This window comes from Priapulus caudatus, unplaced genomic scaffold, assembly GCF_000485595.1.
Source record: "Priapulus caudatus unplaced genomic scaffold, Priapulus_caudatus-5.0.1 Scaffold1453, whole genome shotgun sequence".
Taxonomy (NCBI): Eukaryota; Metazoa; Priapulida; class Priapulimorpha; order Priapulimorphida; family Priapulidae; genus Priapulus; species Priapulus caudatus.
The window spans coordinates 62,226-68,406 of record NW_014578514.1 but is presented as its reverse complement, the minus strand read 5'-3'; the positions used below and the strand labels follow the sequence as shown (position 1 = coordinate 68,406).

The 6,181-nt window shown below is 47.2% G+C and overlaps 1 protein-coding gene across 1 annotated transcript in view; it reads left to right on the top strand.

The window, feature by feature from the left end:
• Nucleotides 1-4,684: 4,684 nt before the first annotated feature.
• The window catches only part of LOC106816686, a 14,589-nt gene continuing 13,092 nt past the window's right edge, over nucleotides 4,685-6,181 (top strand). The window contains exon 1 of the mRNA XM_014821307.1: nucleotides 4,685-5,289. The gene's annotated coding sequence lies outside the window, so the exon portion shown is untranslated. The remainder of the gene's footprint in view (nucleotides 5,290-6,181) is intronic.

Sequence of the window (6,181 nt, the reverse complement as noted above, 5' to 3'; positions counted from 1 at the left end):
TCTCCCTATACCTCAAGTTACTGAGGGAATGTTCCCCCTTCTTTTACACCTCTTGACCTTCGACCTTTGACCCCCAGCTTCGACATCCCAACTCGTTTTCGGATTACCCCCCCACGTCCCGAATATCGTGACCGTACGTCGAGCGGTTAAGATTTGTGCCCAACTGTTGACGGACGGACGCACGGACGGACGCACGGACGATCATGCGATTCTACAAGCTGCATCTGACTATGTCAGATGAGCTAAAAATTAACAGAGGTCTTCTTGAAGGTGTTGTCTAATAATTTCTAGCAAGCCAAGAAATCTGTCATTTGTTGTCAGAAAGCCGGGACAAAACGTCGGTACCGAGGGTACTCACCTTGGGCCAAATCCTATTTGACATCCCCAGGTTTAAAAACCACTTTTTTTCTTCCATATAATATATACGCAGCTAGGGCCTGCATACTTCCCAAAGTGGCGCGTCGTCGACCGACCAATCGGAGCGCTCGCAGCTCAGGCACTAAAGCTGATAAATATAAAGCTAAACCCTAACCCTTACCAGTAACCATCCACTCCCGATAGCCAGCTTAAATAATGCAACCACAAAACATCGCATCAGCTTTAGTGCCTGAGCTGCGAGCGCTCCGATTGGTCGGTCGACGACACATCACTTTGGGAGGAGCTGCAAGCGCTCAGATTCGTCGGTCACTTTGGGAGGTATGCAGGGCCTAGCCGCGAGTATATAATAGGATATATATAATATAATATATATATATATAATAGTCCCTTGGACTTTGAAGACTATTAATATTATTACTTACGAGGTTACGAGGTAGTGTAGACTGTAGTGACAGTAGTCTGGGAAATTTTGGTTCAAGGATATTAACCCAACCAGGCTGTGTGACTAACGTCCACCTAACCCTAGCAAAGACCGTTTCTTGGAGCTACAAGGATATAAGAGCCGTCCCCAATGCATTTTTGCAAACGTGCAAATGTGCAAATCTGGACAGCTCTTAATCTTATCCTTGCCCTAGCTCTAGTTGATAGAGCTAATCCTTGCCCTTGGGCCCAAAATGTTGTCTAACGCTCCATTACTCATTAGGAGTGTTCCCAACTTTCATATAATTAATGATTAATGATTAATGATTGATAATCCTAACCCTAACCCTAACCTAAATAACATTAAACCACAAACTAATATATGACCATGACACTATTTATATATATATATATAATATATAACCTCAAGATATGTATTATGACTATTAAACTGTAAGGCCTGGTTACCCTGCCCGTGTAGCCGTGGGGTTCCTCCGAGATTCGGGCCCCGGTGACCCAGATGAGCGCGGCCTCTCGCCCCATAGCCCGCTGGGCTACGCAATCCGGACATCCCATCCTTCAAACCTAAGTGAGGGCTGCCCCGACACCGCGATACCATCGCATGATATACGGCCAAAACCCGGGAGACGCGTGCGCCCTGGTTGTGGCCCGGAGACGGTTTCGCGTCGTGTCTGGGTCGTGCAGACGAGAGAGGTGCTCGTGTGCGCGCGGCCCAAGTGCGTGCCGATGCCGTCTGCGTGGTGCCGGTCGTGTCGTGAGAGATAAGACTGAGAGAAAGAAGATGAAACGAGAAGAAGGTGTGAGTCGTGATCTTTCGACCCCCACGCACTTGCTCCGAATAACACGCTTGCCATTGTGAGAGCTCCACATTCCCTCTCCATGTCACTGAATGCATCCTGGACCATTCTGCTATGGCATCCAGAAATGCCGAAACCCTCAAGATTAGAAGAAAAGCCAACCCAGGAATACGGCCTCCACACGCACTATCGCCACATGATTTCCAAGGGTTTCTTGTTAACACTCAGCCGTGCTCGTGTTCTATCACGTTGGTGGGCCTTTTCCTCCTCACTCCACAAGGGGCCTTCCTTCTGACCCCTTTAGTCGCTCCTTTCACCCCCATGAGCCCAGCCTCCACGTCACCTCTTAGCTTCGCTCTTGTGCTTGTGTGTGTGAGAGACTGAGAGAACGGTCGTGTGTGTGCCGCAATAGGTGTGAGAAAGAAGAGAGAAGTGTTTTCTCCTCTCCCCCCTAGGGCTCCTCCCTCACTCCCCAATTGACCTTTCTTCCTTGCCCCTGTGAGGGTCGCGCCCAACCTCGCCAATTTAGCTATTCCCCTGCCCCGTATGCGGCCGCACTCACACCTCTCGTGTGAGCGCGCAAAGAAAGTGAGGCGAGATGAAACCCGGCGGGTCCCCTTTGAGGCGGACCACCAACAAGAGCGGCCCCTTCCCCTGAGCGCGGCGCCCTGACCCCAAGAGGTACATGTTGCCCGCTGCGCTTGCTGGCTGGTGCTTGTCGTAAGGAACGACGTAGAAGAGAGATACGACGGGTGCTGTGTGTACAGCAGCGCCGCGGGCTCCTGTTGCCTGTGAATGAGAAGAGAGGTTAGTCGTGTTGGCGGGGGGGGCACGCATCTCTCGTGTGAGAGAGGAGAGTTAGAGAGCAGGAGAGAGAGACGACGAAGCGCCGAGGCCGAATGTAGCGAAATAGAGAAGCGCGGTCAGAAAGGTGTGATGACGTGCCAGCCCAGGTGTGAGTTGTTGTGTGGTCAGTTAAAAAAAATGTGGCGGAATTGCGTGTGGCCTGCGATTAACGCCGAGCATGTCGTCGCGCCCGGGGAGCGCAGCCTGTGTGTGAGAGAGCAGAGAGCAGAGCTGTGGTGGAGACAGATGATGAGAGCCGAGACGTATGGCACATGAATAGGATAGACCGGCCAGCACCCGGAGTGCGCATATATTTTACGGCTAAACGCCTCTCTCATGGGAAGCCTGCTTCCGGGCGTAACTCGGTTAATGTCTCCTATTAATGTCGGGTGGTATAAGCTCGGATGGATCACAGTGGGAGGCCGTTGCTGAACCATGATGCACTGGAAGAACTAACGGACCTTATCCGCCTAGCCACTCAGTAGTTCCTTGCTTCGGTGCGTACACCGGAGCTACGTGGCACGTGAGAAGATGTACGGGAGCTAAGGGTGCTAGCGCGGGTGATACTGGCATGTAAACAGTCGGAGAGCCTGCCGTCGCGTTTATCTAGTGCTCTCGACCTGCTCTTCCTAAGCCACATTAATTAACGTATATTGTAATTTGTATATTTTCGGCAATCCGCAGAGCGTACCGTTGCGCAATCATGCATGTACGCGAGTCGTCGCGATCACTGTGAGTGGATGTCCGGATGCGTAGCCTGGAGCTAGGCGACCGTTCCGGACGCGTAGCCACTGTGTTAAATTAATGACATTAAGTTGAAAACACTCCTAATGAGTAATGGCAGGTAGGCCGGTATCACAGGCACTTGGGACGTCTCAATAAAAAAAATTAATCGGTAAATTAAACACGAAATGTACCAAGTCTTAATGTATTTTGCTATCTATTTCGCCTATAATTCACTTGTAAATGCCGGTTCAAATGCTCATCGCAACACACAAGTACACCGCCACGCCACCATCGTGCACAAAACAACAATGAATAAAGAGAAGTTGGGGAATAAGAGAGACTCTCCGTAGTTCATGTTTGTCATTGTGCACAATCCGCGGCGGGCTAGTCCGCTAGATTCTCTGACCGCAATGCCGCATGTTGTGCCCACTTGGAATCTGGCACAAACTTGGACATTACCGGACGCGCGGAGGGATGGCGAGCACAGTGGATGGGGCAACCCCGGAATCGTGAAGAGGTGTAGGGGCAAACGCAGAGGCTGAACAGAGCTTGCAGCAAACATAGTATTGTATAGAGTAGTTTTCAAAAATGTTCTATCAATCAAGGGCTGCGAAAGCGTGAGACAAGGAAGAGCAGCGACCCGGATGTGAATGAGGAAGCAGCGGAACGAGTGATTGGAGGATGACGGGGACGACGAGGGTAGCCGATAGCCGACGGTCGAAGTGGAGAGTGGCGAGGAGGATGAAGGGGCTTTTTGCGGCATATTATAAACTGTGGCAAATTTGGAGTGCAGATGTAGGTAGATTACTTAAAGTGACCGTTTTCGATATTTGTAGATTTTTTTGCTGATGCAGTGAGATATTCAGCGTTTTATTCATGAAGGAGTATCATCATGCGTTGAGAGGTATGCGGATCGAGAATCAAGAGGTTCTTTAGACTTCCAGTCGGCGGAGTGAGATGTATATGTCAAAATGCTAGTTGAGAGTTGCGCAGCACGCCATAGTAATCATAACTATATAGGTCGTATACCTTCTTTCCTCAATGTGTTTGGCACCTTTGTATAAATATTAAATGATTATAATAAATAATTGGATAACTATGAGATAAATCTATTCCTAGTTTGCACCACGCACACCACACACTCGCTATGAGCGGTTGTTGAATCACCGACTGTTTTCAGTTTGCCCAATCTTGAGATTGGTCAGCCAAACTAGGGAATCCGCAGTTTAGGCAGCACAATCGCTGCACAATCTCGAGATTGTGCAAATTCCAAGTTTGGGTACGACACCCACACCGACGATTTTGGTGGATTTGGTGTGGGTTCACGTGCACAAACAACATGAACAAGAAAGTCTGTGTACTTGTGTGTTGCAGATGAGCATTTGACCGGCATTTACAGGTGACTATAGGCAAAATAGAGTAGAGAAACATTAAGACTTTGGTACATTTCGTGTTTATTTACCATTAATTTTTTTTATTGAGACGTTCCAACTTCCAATCCAAGTGCCTGTACTCAGCTGTAGCCTGTAGGCTGTGGGCGGTATCACCCGAAATGTTTACGATTTTTACGGCGATTCACAGTGTCAGATTATAACAAAAGAATTATAAATATAAATACGATAGAATATGCTGGAATAGTATCAGCTTCTAACAATTGTCTTAGCACAATTTATTGGTCTACAATGATGATAAACATCACAATTTATTAATATTTATACCACATGGCTCCAAGTCAGTTATGTATTGTTATGGCAGCGGCCACCAGAACTAGTATTAGTGTTCTATTGTCTCTGCTGTTACCAACACGCGTGCCACGTAGTGGTCGAATATAGAACTACGAGTAGAAATGACAATCTTGGTTGTTGACAGCCTTGCCTTACAAAGACCTGTCTAGTTATATAAAGCAGTCACTAGAGTCAATCAAGGAGCTCAATGAGTTGTATGTATTTATGTACAGCCTGTACCTATACTCTAACCTTTGTCTAGAGTGTGCTCCTAGACGTGTGCGGTGTGGTAGGTGATGGTACTAGTGATAGAGTGAGACCACTCAGCCAGGGAGCGGAGCGGGTGAGGGTGTCGGAGGTGGTGTCCCCCTCCCACGGTAAGAACTTTTTTTGATTTGGGGGTGCAAAGCATGCAATTTAGCAATTTAGTGATTTTTTTATCCTTTCATTGTACTGCAGAAAAGGACAAATTACTCTTCATTAAATATGAAACTTTATGAAACTGAAAGTTCACTGAGTTTAAAATTGAAAATATCCGAAAACACCAACGTCACCATAAACTCAAACTGGAGCTGTAAAGGGCTGGACACACTAGGCGATTTTATCGGGCGACTCAATCGCCGGTGAAAATCGCCTAATGTGTCCAGTCAGCCGCCGCCGATTTAGTCCCCCGATTTAATCGCATCGATCAAAACGTTTAGAATCAGGCAATATTATCGGGCGATGAAGTCGGCCGATTAGATCGCATTAAAATCGCCTAGTGTGTCCGGCCCTTAACTTAAGAATGCAGGCGCGATATTTGCAAGCGCCAGCATAAATGTGATGTGTATACATTGTATCAAGCGAACCAGACAATGCGTCTAGACAATATGCCTGTCTGCAGTGTACTGTGGAGGCGTATGTAAAATGAATGCGAGCGATGAGAGTTTTGAAGGCAAACAATTGTTAAAATTACTATCCAAAAAATGGGATACCAGATCTTTGGGGGGGGGATACTTAGATTTTTCCTCGATATCTTTATTTTATTTTATTAAATAGATTTTTGTTTTTGTCATATGATGAAATTTCTTCCTTTTTTGATGTATTTTGTTAAAAATGTTAAAAATTTCGGGACAAACATGTGTCCCGGGAAGGGTCGGTACGGGACGCGGGACACATGGGCAAAATACGGACATCTGGTTACCCTGCCACTCACAGTGACAGTGACACTGACATTAGCAGGGCCATCAAGTTGAAGTTCAACGTTATCCCATCATACTCATACTCATA